This window comes from Otolemur garnettii, unplaced genomic scaffold (assembly GCF_000181295.1).
Source record: "Otolemur garnettii isolate 467f Iridium unplaced genomic scaffold, OtoGar3 scaffold00304, whole genome shotgun sequence".
Lineage (NCBI taxonomy): Eukaryota > Metazoa > Chordata > Mammalia > Primates > Galagidae > Otolemur > Otolemur garnettii.
In genome coordinates this window covers 442,261-460,324 of record NW_003852699.1, presented here as the reverse complement: position 1 = coordinate 460,324, position 18,064 = coordinate 442,261, and the positions used below count along the sequence as shown (strand labels likewise).

Sequence of the window (18,064 nt, the reverse complement as noted above, 5' to 3'; positions counted from 1 at the left end):
ATTCAAACCCACCAGCTCTGGTGTATGTGGCTGGTGCCTTATCCATTTAAGATACATGTGTGGAGCCACCATCTCAGCTCTTAATGTGTGAAACTTTAGGGAAGTTCCAAATGGGTGAATGAAGGACCTAATGAAATTTCACCCCAAAACATGAATAAAGAATATTTTAAATTAAAGACCATTTTTATTCAAAAAAACTGGCCTTTCTATAAAACCTGAGCAACCTGATTTAGAATCAGAAAAGGTTGCTGGCATCCTTATCACATGCTAATAGACCTAGCCCTAAGGTCATTTGAAGCACAATACTTGTCTCTTAGTTTAATTTATAAAGCAATCTGTTTTCCTTCTTCTACCCATCACCTCTAGCAACTATTTGCTACTTGTATACTTTCCACTTTCTCTCCTCCCTCCCTTCTGAAAGGTATCTTTAAAAGCCACTAACTATCACTGAGACTTTTAGGTGAACATACTTGTGGTTCCCCCCATGCACATGGTATTTGGAAAGAAACTTTTCTTTTATTAATCTGCCATAATTATGAGTTGATCTTTCAGCAAACCAAATAAAGGGGAAAGGGTGGTTTTCACCATGACCCCCAAAACTCAGTAGTGGGATTGCTGGATCAGATGGTAGGTCTACTTTTAGTTCCTTGAGAAATTTCCATACTGTTTTTTTGTGGAAGTTGTTGTTACTCAATAGAAGCCACAGTAACCCGGGTAAGGTGACATTTCACTCCAGTTCTAAATTGCATTTCTCTGCTGGTTAGTGATATTGAATATTTTTTATGTTTATTGCTCATTTGTCTATCTCCTTCTGATAAACTTCTATTCATATATTTTGTCCACTTTTCAATGGGTTTATTTCTTTCCTCACTGATGTGTTTGAATTCTTTCTACACTCTGGTAATTAGCCCTTTATCAGATGTATAGCTTGCAAATACTTTCTCTAGTTCCATAGGTTGTTTGCTCTGTTGATTATTTTGGTAGCTGAACAATAGCTTTCCCATTTAACCAAATACCATTTATTTATTTCTGTTGTTGCTGTAATTGCCACTGGGGTATTAGTCATAAATTATTTCCCTAAGCGATATCTAGAAGAACTTTTCTTACATTTCTTTTAGAATTCTTATGGTTTTATGACTTACACTTAAGTACTTTATCATCTTGTATTAATTTGTGTAAGTGGTGAGAGATGTAGATCTTCTTTCATTTTTCTGCATAAGGCTGTCTAATTTTCCAGCACCATTTATTGACTAGGACTTATTTTCCTCAGTACATGTTCTCTGCTTTGTCAAAGATCAGTTGTCTATATACAGATGGTTTTGTATGTGGGTTCTCTGTTTCATTGGTCTATATCTCTACTTCTAGTGCCATTACCATGCTGTTTTTGTTACAATAGCTTTGTGGCATGGTCTTGGTAATGTGATGCTTCCAGATTTCTTCTTTTTGCATAAGATTGCTTTGACTATTAGGCCCCTTTTCTGGTCCCTAAATAGCATAGAATTATTTTTTTCTACATTCTTGGTGAATGTTCCATGTACTGATGAGAAAAATGAATATTCTGTAAAACTTAGGGAAAATCTTGTTAATGTCCATTAACCCTATTTGTTCTAGAGTCCTATTGAAGTCCAACATTTTTTGCTAATTTTCTGCTTTCATGATCTGTCTAGTTTATCAGTGGATTGTTCAAATCCCTGGCAATTATGATTCTACTGTTTATCTTTTTGCTTAGATGTAGTAGGGTGCCAGTGATCTTTGTTCATGAACCCAGACCTGGTTTGAAAGCTGACTGAGAAAAACTAAGCAGAAAATACGTGAGCTTAAAACTCATAAAGGCCAAGAATACCTGGAGAATTCTTATATTAACTCAGGCTGAGTAAAGTAAGAAAATACAGCCCCTCTCTAGCCTCCTCAGAAGACTTTTATTGATTTCTATCAAAGGTTTATATGCAAAATGTAAAAATACCAAAAGATTAGACTGAAAGAACCCTAAGTTACCAGGAAGACTGGAAAGTGAGACAGGCTAGGTAAATGGTAAGGGCTTGCTAACAGACCAGATAGGTGATGGTGTATTTAGGAAGGGGGAAGGAGAAACTAGTTTTATCCCTGCAGTGGAAGTAAACCAGGTTTCCTAATGTAACTACATATTAAAAGTTCAAAGAGCTTAATCCCTCCCACTTGATGACTTGACTATCTAAGTCACTTGATAACTTGACTAAGTCATAGGCCTAGTCAGGCCTGTCTGGGTGCCTCCATGCTCTTTGCATCTTGTGTAATTGAATTCCACAGAATGCAATCTACTACCCACTTAGAATTTTTTTAATGGAATAAAAATAAACGCCAAAGATTAACATGCAGAAAAATATATAATCTTCACTCAATCGATACTCAGTATCCAAAAGCTTGATATGCTTATGGCAAAATGGATGTTTTAAAATGTTAAATTAAAATAAAAACAATAGAACAAATGATAAAGACATTTCATTATCTCAAGCTTTGAAGTCTGGAATGTCAGAAGATTTCAAGGGGTAGTGATGTATATTAGGAAGACATAAAAGTGACTCTTGGTCTGGCACAGTAACTCACGCCTGTAATCCTAGCACTCTAGTAGGCTGAGGTCAGTAGATTGCTTGAGCTCAGAAGATTGAGACCAGTTTGAGCAAGAGTGAGACCACATCTACATTAAAAAAAAAAAAAAATAGAAAAACTGAGGCAAGAGGATAGTTCAAGCCCAGGAATTTGATGTTGCTGTGAGCTATGATGATGCCATGGCACTTTACCCAGGGTGACAAGAGTGAGACTCTGTCTGAAAATTAAAGAAATAAATAAATGAAAGTGTGTCTTGCTTTGGATTGAGTTTTATTTTGGGTATAGTTAATTTGGAACTAGAGAAAAATTCCTATATAGTATGATATTTAGAGGCATGTTTGTTAAAATGGGGGCTAGAGACAATGATTTATAGTCTTTTACGAAGATTTTATGATCCATTTTATTTCCAACCCTTCTTCTCTTTCCTATTCTATCATTGCCTAACCTTCCCTCCCCTGGAGGCTACAGATATTTGCTCCCTGGTCTCCACACTGGCAGACTTACCCCATCCAATGTGTCACATATTAATACCCAACAGATTTTCTCAATGTAAATTGCTCTGACATTACTATGTATCTCCACAGTTTAAGACACTTATTTGATATCTCCTGCATTAGAAACAAAATTTAAGCATTCACCATATAATCTGATTCTCTCTATACTTCTCCAGGTGAATTTCTGGAAGTACAATGGCTGTGGCATGGTTATATGGACTGTCTAGATTAAAACTGCTGGCATTTTTCAGTCCCTTCCAAGAGGACAAAGGAAAAGCAACGTGAACAATGGATCCTCAGGTAAAAAGGAAGAAAAAGGTCATCACGGGGAGCGTGCAAGGAAGAGGTGAAGGCAGTGAGAGCCCACCAGCTCTCCCAGGGGCAGGAAAGGGAAGCCTCAAGTCCTGCAAATGGGATAATCCCGGAAGCAGGGCAGAATCTAACTAGAAAAAAGTAATTATTTTTAAGGAGGCAACATTTGCAAGCTGAAATATTAGTTCAGCCTTCTTGCTCAATGTAGGATTACTTTCACATGTTGTGTGAGCAGTAGCCTGAGGATCCCTAGTTTTACCCTCACCTACAGAAGCTACATGATTTTGCTGAGCAAAAATTTTTGTGCTAAGAAGAAAAATGTGAGTTCAAGAAAAAAGGATGAAATTTAGGAAAAACTAAACAATATCTGAAGTTCAATTTGTGTTACCTGGAGAGGATTAAAACTAAAACAATAAATATAAGAAATTATTTTGGGTCTGAAGCAATTCCTGGCAGCTTGCTCTGTGGAGACTGGAAGCGCCCTGAGGGCTCAACATCATCCGCACAGCCCTAAGCACATTCCCAGCACAAACACCCCAGCCAGCAAGAAAGAAGTCAGCACACAAATGGCTCTGATACCTGCCAGGCCCTTACTGTACTTCTAAAGCTAAACCTGTCATTGGCAGGCTGCTGGTGACAGCTCAGGAGGAAAAGGCAGCGGGTATTAGTGCTCAGCAAACCTGGTAAGGAAGTGGAGGCTGCCTCTCGAGCTGCCATCCCCAAGCTGCCCATCTCATCAACTCCGTCTCCTGAAGGCACGCCCTGAGCAGTGTGTAACAAATGTTCAAAATCCTATTAATCCTGATTAAAGAGTGTGGCCTTGTAAATGCTACTACCTACCTTGTGCACAGCCAACGCCGGGCGAGTGCCGCGTGTGAGTGCCTGGTCAGTACAGTCAGTGGTTGTCCTTAGTCGACTTCTTTGACTCCTCTTTCTGCTTCGGTTACTCCCTCTTGCCACCTTCCTTGATCCCTGCTGTGGGTATGGTGGTCAACCAGGACCCAGGGGCTCGCGGGCGCTCCTGCTCGCTCCTCAGAGGCATAGAGGGGCACGATTCGCACTGAGGCAGATAGCTGCGGCTTCAGCGAGCAGGAGCTGGTGGACTGGGCCTGCAGGGCGCGCTGGACTCTCTGCATGCGTTACTCCGCCAGGGCGTTCTCCTCTGCCACACCATTTATTGTCAGGGACTTGAGCTGTCCGTCTTCCTCAACTTCCACTCTTTCTTGACCATGCTCCACGATTCCCTTTATAGTGATCTTTCTGCCATTAACTATTTTGGTAGAAGTTGATATAAACTTGAAGTTGCCAATCCCACTACCACCAAATCATGTGGAAGAGAATGAATTGAGTGCTCTCCTCCCCCCATCTAGCTACTTGAATGAAGAAAGTCCTGTATTAAAAGAAGAAAATCCACTTACAATACGTGGAAATCCATTGAAGGCAGTGAAAAATGACCCTGTTCCTTAGTTTCTGCTTGCTTGGTGACCCCTCCAATTCTCAATGAAGTCCTCAAATTGGTCTTCAAAGAAGTCAAATGAAAATGGGTCTCTTCCACCAAAAAATTCCCTGAAGACATCCTCTGGGTTGTGGAGTGCGAAGCCAAACTAAAGTGGATTGTCGAAATGACTTCCATCTCCTCCACTATTAATCTTTCTTTGCCATATTTGTCATAGATGTCCTGCTTTTTAGGATCTGACAACACCTCATATACCTCAGCTACTTGTTTGAATTTTTTCTCTGCTTCTTTATTCTCGGGGGTTTTATCTGGGCAACACTTCAGTGCTAGTTTTCAGTAAGCCTTTTTAATATCTTTGACAGAATCATGTTTCTGCACACCTAGAATTTCCTAGTAATCCACCATGTTTTAAATGATTGTTGGAACAGCTGGATGATGCAGTTGGTCTACCGCAGGAAGGAGGGAAGAGGTAATGGCCTGGGGCTCCTCCCATCTCTGCCAGGTAGTGGATGGATATACATATACATATATATATGGGCAGTGCCTGTGGCTCAAAGGAGTAGGGCACTGACCCCATATGCCGGAGGTGGCGGATTCAATCCCAGCCCCAGCCAAAAACTGCAAAAAAAAAAAAAAAAAATATATATATATATACACATTTTTTGGCCGGGGCTAGGTTTGAACCTGCCACCTCTGGCATGTGGGGCCAGCGCCTTACCCCTTTGGGCCACAGGCACTGCCCTACATATATTTTTTGAGACAAAGTCTCACTTTGTCACCCTGTATAGAGTTCTGTGACATCATAGCTTACAGCAACTTCACACTCTTGGGCATAAGCCATCTTCTTGCCTCAGCATCCCAAGGGACTATAGGTGCCTGCCATAACATCCGGCTATTTTTAGCGATGGAGTCCAGCTCTTGCTTAGGCTGGTGTGGAACACCTGAGTTCAGGTGATTGACCAGCCTTGGCCTACCACAGTGCTAGGATTATAGGCATGAGCAACCATACCTGGCCTACTCTTCCTTATTTAATTCCTTCAGAAGTGTCATTAGATTGTTAACTTGTGATCTGTCTTTTAGTTGTAGGCGTTTATGGATACGAAATTTCCCTTAAGTACTGCTATTGCTGTATCCCATTAGATTTTGAAAGTTTGTGTCCTATGTGTTAATCAGTTCAGGATGTTTTTAAATTTCCATCTTAATTTCATCATCAATCTAATAATTCTTCAGCAGTAGGTTGTTTAATTTCCATGACATTGTGTTGAATTAGGTGCTTCTCGTGGAATTGATTTCTACTTTTATTTCACTGTGGTCTGAGAAAATACACGGTATTATTTCAAAAGTATTGTTTAATTTTCAGAGCCATATTTGTGATCTAAAATGTGATCAGTCATGGAGATTAGTGCAATGTCTATTTAGTGGTTTGGGGGTAAAATGTTCTATAAATGTCTGTGAGACCCAGTTGTTCTACAGTCCCACTTAAGTCTAATATTTCTTTATTCTATGTTTTTTTTTTCTTTCTCTTTCTTTTTTTTTTTTTTTTTGAAAAAAAATCTCACTTTGTTGCCCTTAGTAAAGTGCCATCATGCCAGAGCTCACAGCAACCTGAAACTCTTGGGCTCAAAAGATTGGATCCTCTTGCCTCAGCCTCCCAAGTAGCTGGGATTATAGGTGCCTACATACCAGCATAATGCTGGCTTTTTTTTTTTTTTAACATTGGGGTCTTGCTCTTGCTCAGGGTCCTCTTGAATTCCTGAGCTCAAGTGATCTCCATGTTATGACCTTCCACAGTGCTAGAATGACAGGTGTGAACCACTGTGCCTGGCTTTCTTTGTGCATTTTTTGGTTGAATGAGCTATCGAGTTCTATTAGTTGGGTGAAGGACAATGACATTGTCAATGACAATGTTGCTGTTTATCTCTTTTCTTAGACCTAGTAGGAATTCTTTATGAATCTTCATCCACCTGTGTTAGATACATAAATATTTAGGATCATTATGTCTTCTTCTTGAAGCACTCCCTTTATCATTATATAACGACCATCTTTGTCTTTCTTTACTATTGATGTAAAGTCAATTTTATCTGATACAAAAATTCAGTGCCTGTTTTGGTTTCCATTTGCATGGAATGGCTTTTGCCTTCCTCCAACCTTAAGTCTGTAAACGTTCTTGTGGATTAGATGTGTTTTCTGAGTAGAGAAGATATTTGACTTGTATGTTTTCGTTTGTTTGGGGGTTTTTTGCCATTTTTGGCCAGGGCTGGGTTTGAACCCACCACTCCTCTGGCATATGGGACCAGCACCCTACCCTTTTGAGCCCCAGGCACCACCCAGACTTGTAAGTTTTCAATGTATGCATTCATCCTATGTATCTTGAGTGATAAATTCAAGCAATTTATATTGACTGATGAACATGTGGGATGGTGTTTTGTTTATCTTGTTTATTAATGTATTGTTTCTGTGTTTTACGTCTTGTATTATTGCTTAGTTACAGCTCTGGGCTTTAGGTTTTGGGTAGTTTGGTGGTGGAGGCTAACCATTGTCCTAATTCATGTGTAATGAATGCAGAGTTAAGTATTTCATAATGGGTAGATTTGCTCTTCAAAAATTCCCTCAATGTTAGCTTGTCTGGAATAGGCTTTATTTTTTCTAAGTGTATGAAACTTTATTTTGAAGGATACAAACTCTAGGCTGACAATTGTTCTCTCTAAGAAGACTAAAAATCAGACTTAACTTAATCACAAGAGACTTTTAAAACAAGTTTTACCTGGTTGGTAGTAAGAGGGAAAAGTAGAGAAGTAAAAATTATGAGAAAGGTTTGGCATGTTCATTGCTGGCTTTGAAGATGTAGGGGGCCATGTGCAAGCACCAAACAGACAATTCTGAGAGTGCAGAATGCCCTCTAAGTGACAGTCAGTAATGAAACTGACCTCTGCCCTATATCCTCAAGGATCAGAATTCTGCAAACAACCTGAAAATTTTGGAAATGATTCTTTGGCATACTTTTCAGATAAGAACTTCCTCCAGCTCATATCTTTACTTTGGATTTTTGGGACCCTGACTAGAGATTATAACCAATGCTACGTGGGTTTCTGACCTTTGTGTTTGTGGAATAAGTGATGTTTTAAAGCATTAAGTTTATAACAAATTGTCACTTAGAAATCATAAACTAAAACAGGGTCATTATCATAGTTTATTTTTTAAAATATGCAGTGAGTAACAATTAACAGTGCAATTAGGAACATTTGAAATTCTGGTGATGGCTTCTTTGAAGAGGTGGCATTTGTGATACCACTTTTAAATAATAGGAATATCTCTATAAAGAATATTTCTAAAGGAATTGTGGAAGCATTGAATAAAGTCAAGTTCATTGAGGAATGTGCTATGGTTAATGTTCAAGTGCACAATGTGGCTCTATAGAAATAAAAGTCTGGAGAACCCTCCTTGTAAATGTCTTATTTGAAACTGAAAAATCTAAATTATGTTCTGTGGGCCAACAATGAAAATGCATCTTTCAATGTGCATTGATATAATCTATCTTAGTGAAAATATTAGTCATAGCAAAATCAGTATATGACATTTCTAAAATCCTAAAAGCATTTTGAAGTTAGCTGGGATTACTTCCAGTCTCTCTTTTGGAATCATTCAATGGAAACATTCAAAAAAATATGTTTAAGAGTTACTTGTTCATATTTATGCCAAAATTCTTGTCACTTCTTCTAATGTGGCCAATTTTTATGGGTAATATTGAACTTTCACCATTGAGTTTCTTTTGTAACTTGGAGACTGAATGTAGCCTATTTTCTTGGATAAAGGCTGAGTTCCTGCTCATTCGGTCAAAGTCCTAAGCCTGAGACCAAGAAAAAAATGTGAAGATACAGAAGAAAAGGGGGAAGGTTCTGGCTGATATTCCAAGGATAATATGGGGATAAAACCAGTTCTTATGGTGTTAGTCCCTAAATATCAGTGCATTTTTCTCATGAAGATGAAGCAAATAATTTAAATTTAGTGGGGGAGAGACCATTAGAACAACATTGCCTTGTGTTTGTGTCAACCCTTACCACCATCTACAGTGCCTCCCATCATGACAACCTTCACTGGGGCATTATCCCTTGTCATCACCTGAGCATTGGCCCCACAGCACATAAACTTGTTTTCCTGTTCCACTTCCCCATCTACAACAAGGCCAGGTGAGCTCCCACTATATGTTCCCATTGTCCCCAACTTCCTTTCTTGTTACAATTATTATGTGTGCAGAAAATTTCCAGTCTACAAAGTAGCTTTTCTTGAACTGCTCAAGGACAGAGACATCGATTCATGTACCTCTGTATCTGCATGCATGGCACACTGCTTGGCACACACATGATGCGTATTGAGCTGACATCACAATTGTGGACACGCAATCACAAAGGGGAAGTATGAGAACTTAATACCCCTTCTGTAGTGTTCTTTTCCATAGTTTCATTACCAAGCGGTGGTATAATAGCATTCATTCTTGTGTGCTTGGGGCCATATGCTTGATACTACCCAGACATGTAGTAAAGCACTGTATATTAAAGCACTGATTTTCAACCAGTGTATGTGGAAAAATTTTAAAGATTATTAATACATTATTTTTTAAAGAAGCTTAAAGCACAGTAAGTATATTCTTTTTTCCTTCTTATTTTTGATCAACATTATTTAAGTGTGCAAAGGTTTATTGATTCAAATCTGATAGGAGATAAAAAAAAAAGGTTTAAAAACACTGCTCTGAAGGAACTATCAAATTCAAAAGTAGATATATTCTGATAAATGTCAATGAAGGGGAAATAACTGATGCCACAGAGATACGAGAGATTATCTCTGAATACTACCAGAAAATCTATACCCAGAACTTTGACAATGTGAAGGAAATGGATCAATATTTGGAATCACACACTCTCCCTGGACTTAGCCAGGAAGAAATAGGTCTCCTGAACAGACCAACTTAAAGCACTGAAATTAAAAAAACAATAAAAATTTTCCCAACAAAAACATGCACTGGTCCAGATGGCTTCTCACCAGAATTCTATCAAACCTTCAAAGAAGAAATTATTACAGCAGAAATTATTCCAAAAAATTGAGGAGGAAGGAATCTTTCCCAACCCATTCTACAAAGCAAATGTCACTCTCAAACCAAAAAGCAGGAAAAGACCCAACTAAATAGGAGAACTTCAGACCAATTTCACTAATGAATATATATGCAAAAATTTTGACAAAATCCTGGCCAAGAGATTAAGCTTATCATCAAAAACATCATACATCATGATCAAGTAGGTTTTATCCCAGGGATACAAAGCTGGTTTAACATATGCAAGTCCATAAACATTATTCACTGTATCAACAGAAGTAAAAACAATGACCATATGATCCTCTCAATAGATGCAGAAAAAGCATTTGACAAAATAGAGCATCCTTTTCTAAATAGAACACTAAAGAGTATAGGCATAGGTGTCACATTTCTTAAACTGATTGAAGCTATCTATGACAAACCCATAGCTAATATTATACTGAATGGAGTAAAATTGAAAGCTTTTCCATTTAGATCTGGAACAAGACAAGGTTGTCCTCTATCACCACTGCTATTCAACATAGTGCTGGAAGTTCTAGCCAATACAATTAGGCAAGACAAGGAAATAAAGGGCATCCAAATGGGAGCAGAAGAAGTCAAACTCTCCATCTTTGCTGATGATATGATCTTATACATAGAGAACCCCAAAGACTCAACACCAGACTCCTACAAGTCATCAAAAAATACAGTAATGTCTCAGGATATAAAATCAATTTCCACAAGTCAGTAGCCTTTGTATACACAAATAACAGCCAAAATGAGAGGGTAAGGACACAACTCCTTTCACCATAACTTCAGAAAAAATGAAATACCATGTTTCCCTGAAAATAAGACACTGTTTTATATTTATTTTTTCTCAAGAAGACACACTGGGGCTTATTTTCAGGGGATGTCTTATTTTATTAAGTATAATACAACAATCTACATTTATTCAAATATAGTTAAGTCATCTTCTTTTAGAACCTGACAAGGGGAGCCAACCTTGTTGGTGGGGCTGGTGCTAGTGATGCGTGAACTCCTTGCCCCTAGCCATTCACACATGCGCAATAGGATGCCTGTGATGGCAGTTACTACCCATGCACACACACACTCGCGCAAGTGCAAACAGCTCAGAGAAAAGAGCTGTGGCAGATAAAAGGTATTTCAGTCTTCCTTACCACTCTGCATGGAAATGCATGGTGTGGCATGCATAGTCACACTCATCACTAGGTCTTATTATCAAGGTAGGGCTTATATTTAACAAATATGTAGAAATCCTGCTAGGGCTTATTTTTTGGGTAGGTCTTATTTTGGGGGAAACATGGTACCTAGGAATATACCTCAAAAAAGAGGTGAAGAAAAAGAAAGAAGGATACTTACTTTTCCTCTATAAAGAAAATTATGAAACTATAAGAAAAGAAGTATCAGAGGATATCAATAAATGGAGGAACATACCATGATCTTGGCTTGGAAGAATCAACATGGTTAAAACATCTATACCTCCCAAAGCAATCTACCAGTTCAATGCCATCCCTATTAAAATACCACCATTATACTTTCAAGCCATACAAGAAACAATTCTTCATTTTGTATGGAACCAGAAAAAATTTGTATAGTTAAGGCAGTTCTTATTAATAAAAACAAAGCCAGGGACATCAGCATACCAGATTTTAGGCTGTACTACAAGGCCTTAGTCATCAAGACAGCCTGGTACTGTCACAAAAATAGAGACATAGACATGTGGAATCCAGGAAATGAAACTAACATCTTACAACCACCTAATCATCAATAAACCAAACAAGAACATACACTGAGGGAAAGACTCCCTATTCAATAATTGGTGCTGGGAGAACTGGATATCCCCATGTAAAAGACTGAAACTGGATGCACACCTTTCTCCACTCACAAAAATTAATTTAATATGGATAAAGGACTTAAATTTAAGGCAAAAAATGATAAAAAAAAAAACTCAAAGAAAGCATAGAAAAAACACTGGAAGATATTGAACTGGGGAAAGACTTCATGAAGAAGACTTCTGTGGCAATTGCAACCACAACAAAAACAAACAATTGAGACTTAATTGAAAAGCTTCTGTATAGCTAAGTAGACAACAACCAAAGCAAGTAGACAACCTATACAATGGGAAAGGATATTTGCACATTTTGAATCAGACAAAAGCTTGATAGCTAGGATCTATAGAGAACTCAAATTAATCCACATGAAAAAGTCAACAATCCCATATATCAATGGGCAAGATGGATAAATAGAACCTTCTCTAAGTAAGACAGATGAATAGCTAGCACACATATGAAAAAGTTCTTGTCATCCCTAATTATTAGAGAAATGCAAATCAAAACCACCATGAGAAATCATCTAACCCCAGTGAGAATGGCCCATATCACAAAAATCTCAAAACTGCAGATGCTGGTATGGATGTGGAAAGAAGGGAATACTTTTACACTGCCAATGGGACTGCAAACTAATACAACCTTTTTGGAAGGAAGTATGGAGAGTCCTTAAAGAACTCAAGCTAGACCTCCCATTGATCCTGCAATCCTATTACTGGGCATCTACCCAGAAGGAAGAAAGTCCTTTTATCATAAGGACACTTGCAATAGACTGTTTATTGCAGCTCAATTTACAACTGCCAAAATGTGGAAACAGTCTAAATGCCCACCGACCCAGGAATGGATTAACAAGCTGTAGTTATGTATACCATGGAATACTATTCAGCCATTAAAAGAGATAGAGCGATGACATACTTTGTATTAAACTGGATGGATGTGGAACACTTTATTCTTAGTAAAGCATCACAAGAATGGAGAAGCATGAATCCTATGTATTCAATTTTGATATGAAGATAATTAATGACCTAGTACATAGTGGAGGGTGGGGGAAGGGGAGAGCAGAGAGAGAGAGAAGGAAGAAGAGGGGTGAGGGAAAAGAAGAGCAGAGAGAGGGAAGGAGCAAGGAGGGTGGGGGTCTCAGTGTGTGACATACCTTTAGGGGGCAAGACACAATTGTAAGAGGAAATTTACCTAACAAATGCAGTCAGTGTAATCTAGTTTATTGTAACCTCGATGAATCTCCGACAACAACAACAAAAAATTCAGTAGATATATGCTGATGTAGGTTGTTAAATTTTAATATAATGAAGGCATAATTACTACTTTGTATTTCAATTCAATTTTAAACTGTATGCTTCTGAATAATTTAATCAATGAAAAATATATATTTTTCAAAAAAAGACTATTCTGTCACTAACCTGTTAAAACTTGCTGGCACTTCTTTTTTAAACTTTGCAGAATATTAATTGTCCTTTTATCAGAACTGATTTGAACCAATGGAAATATAAGGGCATAAATACTGGGCACAAACTTTGCAATATTTATAAAAATTAGGTCATTTGTCCTAAACAGGATTGAAGAGGATGATATACAAAAGTCCACCCAGTACATGCCCACGAAGAAACTCACCAGCAGCAGGATGGTCAGGGTGGCCCTTTTCTCTGGGGAGGATCTTGGGAAAAGGCTGGTGCTGTGAAGGTACTGGGATTGAGTCTGATGCCTGAACAAGAGGATCACCATGTATGCACTTGAAAGCATCATGAGTCCTACAAAGGAGAGGTCTCGGGATGCTGCAAAAGTGAAAACCAGTCCCTTGACAATGGAGTTCATGGGGGAAAATGAGCAGTATTTATAGGTATTGAGTAGATTCGTTTGAGTCACATTAGAATAAACTTTAGTATAGATGATGATGGGAGTGTTGAAAGACAAATTGAGAGACCAAAAAAATAAAAATATACAGATAATGTTATTTCTAAGTTTCTGTTTAAATCTCAGCAACACTGAGGTGCTGGGGCTGATAGTGATGGCTTGGAGCACACTCAGGAGGCAGGTGGTACAGATGGAAAGGCCTCTCATCACTCGGTTCAGGTAGAAAAGTGCCTTACATTTGAAGCCATTCAGGAAAGCCAGTGACTCAAATAGGTCTGGAGAATAAAAATCCACGACAGTGAGGAGCATCACCATATGTATGAAAGCCAAGTGACAGGTGATCAGGTCAGTGGCCTTAGGCCTATGATCGGAAAAGAGAGTAAAGATGCGAAAGAGAAGGAGAATGGTGTTGGCTAACAATCCAAGGCCAGATTGGGCAAAAAGGCATTTTTGAATGACAGTAGAAGTGGAAAGTGTGTTCATCTTAATGGCATAGAAGAAACATATTTTGTATATCTGGAAAAAAAATAATAGACCTCATATTAACAATATTCATTCTTCAGCTTGACAGCTGAAACTATTACCATAATTACCTTATTTAACCTATTTACTATTTGTTAACTACATCTCATATACATTTTGATTTTGACAATTGATCCTCTACATTATTTTCTATGACGTTTAACATATACGCAAAACCATCACATTTACGATGATGCCTGTGTGGGGTACGTATATTGATCGTGTATGGTGTCCTGTAATCCTTTTCTAGAAATCACATCCTGATTGCTCTGCATTCTCTCATTTTATATATAGCACATAAAACAGTGGCAGTCTTATAAAATAAATAGTATTTTACACTTAAATTGAATGAATATCTGTAGTAGCATGGAAAAATCACTGAATAAACATTTGAAGAAATATTCATTTGAGTATTTCTCACATCTCATTACTTTGGTACATTCTGTTTTTCATCACTTTGTTGTGTTTGTGAACCCCTGTGATTACCCTGGACCCATGTGAAAATTTATGATAATTAGCCAGGGTAACAATCTTGATCCCATCTGAAACCTTGTATTGCCATGAATAGTGGTATATTCCTAGTATCTGGAAATAAGGATATTAATATTTGGGGGAGGGGCCATTATTCTGCTTATTAACAATCTAATTAACCATATCACCTAAAAATGGTTCTGGTTCTCTTCCAGTTTAGTTTCAATCCAGAGATCCCTTATGTGAATTCTCTTTATATTAGGAAAGAAATACCAAAGTCCTCCTTTTGGAGTACCAAGAGGTTAAAAATTAGTTGTGATGACTTTACAAAAGCCATAAGGTGGCATGAAAATAATTACATGTTATTCCATTTCTTGAGATTTTGCTGGCTACAGGGATAGCCTACGGGGCTTGGAGAAATATTCAATTTTCAATAATAATTAATAACAGCAAATGAAGTCAATCCCTCTAAAGTCATCTCAGGATATTCCAACACCAGAACAACTTGTAAGCTTTTTCAGAACAATTTTTTAGTCACCATCTCATGTTATTTAGCTTGGCTTCAGGCATTATTATTTTCTCACTTTCATTTAATTCAGCACTAAGAACAAATTAGATTCATGACACAGAAAAATTGAAAGTTACATTTACTCAGAATCTTCTGAGACAAGAATGTATCTGATCATATTTTTAAGTTGATTTATCACAGTATTATTTTATAAATAAAGATTTGGAAGACAATGCACAAATGCTGACAATATGTTCCTGGTTCAAAATCAGAAAGCAATGCCTTAGGGGCAAAGCTGTGCTGAAATCACTGGTAAATTTGATTTTATGAATGAACATTGTATAGTTAATATTACTCTTTCTACCAAAGCTTAATATAATAAAGAAATGCACTTATCTTAACTATGAAAACAAGAACTGAATAGTTCTCATTGGCATACATCCACACTATGAGAACAGTTGGGTTTTGCTATCTAGTGGGAACCACAGTGGCACCAAAATAATAGAAAAGTAAATGATTAATAGTCTCCCAATGTTAAGGATCACATTCCAGTATCAGCAAAAGAATACGTGAATATGGGCCAATATGCACAAGAATTTATTACTAAGTCTATAAAATTTTATCAATACGTTTCCTATGTTATATATCATATACCAAAAGAGAATAAACTATTAGCTAAAACAATATAGGTAAGAATTTTAATATTTTTTTTCCTCAAAAGATGTCCAATCTATGATTTCTAATTTATGCTGCATGTCCTGTAAATGATAATCACAGACTGGAAAAGACTGGATCTTCTGGAATATGAAATGACATATTTTCCCAGTGAGTTTCTTGAGGCCATCATCAGTGCTATGCCTAGACAACAAAGGATCATGGTTGCCATGAACTAGGGTAGATAAATAAAGTATAATTGAACTCATAATATATTTGGAAATTAATTCCAATGTCTAAAACTAAACAACTGACAGCTGCTTCCAAAATACTTCAAAAGTCATTTTTTCAATCCAAATTTTATACGTAACTGTGTGTATTGTATTTTTATATAATGAAACTGGCAACTCCACCATGGAATAGTCATTGGATTTGCAATAATATGGTGCTAAAGTAGGAGAAATGAAATGGAAAGGAAAACATACAGGTCACTTTTCATTTGGTCAAAGTACATAGGAAAATTTGATTGTATATGATACATTAAAAACTAAAAAATCAGAATGTACATCTTAGCTCTCACTATGAGGACAGGGGCTGAGGGTGAATTTCCTGAGCCCTCCAGGTGAACAGATAATGCAGATCAGCCTCATTCTCATCCTAGCTTTCACCTGGGCTCTTCTCAGTATCATTAGCCTACGGTATATTCATAATCATGAATAATGGCTTGGAAAATAAAACCAGTAAACACATCAGGGAAAATACCTTGATCATAAGGTACATGGGCTCAGGTCAGAAGTCTATAGTGAAGGTGAGGAATATATGGAAGGAGGGAGTCATTTACAAACCTTCAAGAGCTGTTTTGCATAGAATGAATTTGTCATTTGTGGAAAAAGAAGTTTGGTAAGAGTTTTTTATTATCTTTGTGATGTTTAATTTTTTAAAGTCCTGTTATTTTATGATATCATTTGAATAGTGAACTTTGCCCTCTTCCATGTTTAGATTTATTAATGTAATCCATTTAAAAGAAAGCATGTTGTATTTTATTTTATTATTACATCAATTAAAAGCATCATTTTCATCATATATTTTCTCACATTAATTTAAGACCTCTGATTTGTTAATAACAGCATATTATAAGAATTTCTGGTGCCAATTAGAGGTGTTTGGTTATGTGGCAATGGTTGACAACCTCAGGAAATCAGTTGGCAAATAGATGGAATAAACACACATCATCATCAAGATTAATTTTATGAAAATATCTTTATAAAATAAGGTGAGATATGGTGCAAATAGCTTAGTGGTAGAGCACTGGCCATATACACCAAGGCAGTCAGGTTCGAACCCAACCTGGCCTGCTAAACAAAAATGACAATTACAACAAAAAAATACCCAGGTGTTGTGGTGGGCACCTGTAGTCCCAGCTACTTGGGAGGCAAGAGAATCGTTGAAGCCTGAGTTAGAGGTTGCTGTGAGAGCTGATGCCATGGCACTTTCTGATGGCAACATGCAGAGACTCTGTCTCAAAAATAAATAAATAAATAAATAAAAGTAAAAATACTTTTATAAAATAAACAAAAACTAAACAGCCCAACCAAGAAGACACCATGAAGCATAACATAACTTTTTCTAAGGGGCTGCAAAATCTTTTACCATTTCCCTGTGCATCATGTTAAAATGATAATAACACTCTTACTGAGTGTCAGTCAAACATTGAATATGGAGGGCTGATTCCAAGTTAAAATTATAATTGGAGAAACATATCCTTTGTTTCCTCATGTGCACTGATTAGGAGTGGTTAAAGTACATCATCCCTGACATTATACTTTTCAAATTCACAAAATGTAGGCATTTAAAGCATGTAGTAATGCTTTAATTTCTTTTGCTATTGTTTAGATACATAGGAGTTGTGTACTTAAATTTTTTGAGGATTTTTTGCCCTCATGACTCATAAATGGGCAATGATTATTATCTTTTACTTTTTTCTGTTAAATTTACCCTCACTTTCTCTCTTCCATATTTAGAAATAGCCATGAGAAAACAGAATCTCTACTGAATTTCCACATTAATCTTGTAAATTTCAACAACAAAATTAAAATATACTTTTCATATTTTAAAATATATGGGTCAATGTGCAAATTATCAATGTTAAACTTTTAGAAGGGTATACAGAAGTGCAAATTTAGACAATTTTTATAATAAAGAAAAGTATGTCGTTCAAATTTTGCATATTATTATTGTTATTGTTATCATCATTATTATTATTTTTTGAGACAGAGTTTC

At 37.0% G+C, this 18,064-nt stretch overlaps 1 pseudogene; it reads right to left on the bottom strand.

Annotated features, from left to right (window-relative positions):
* Positions 1-4,287: 4,287 nt before the first annotated feature.
* On the bottom strand, positions 4,288-5,253 carry LOC100947011 (annotated as a pseudogene).
* Positions 5,254-18,064: the final 12,811 nt, after the last annotated feature.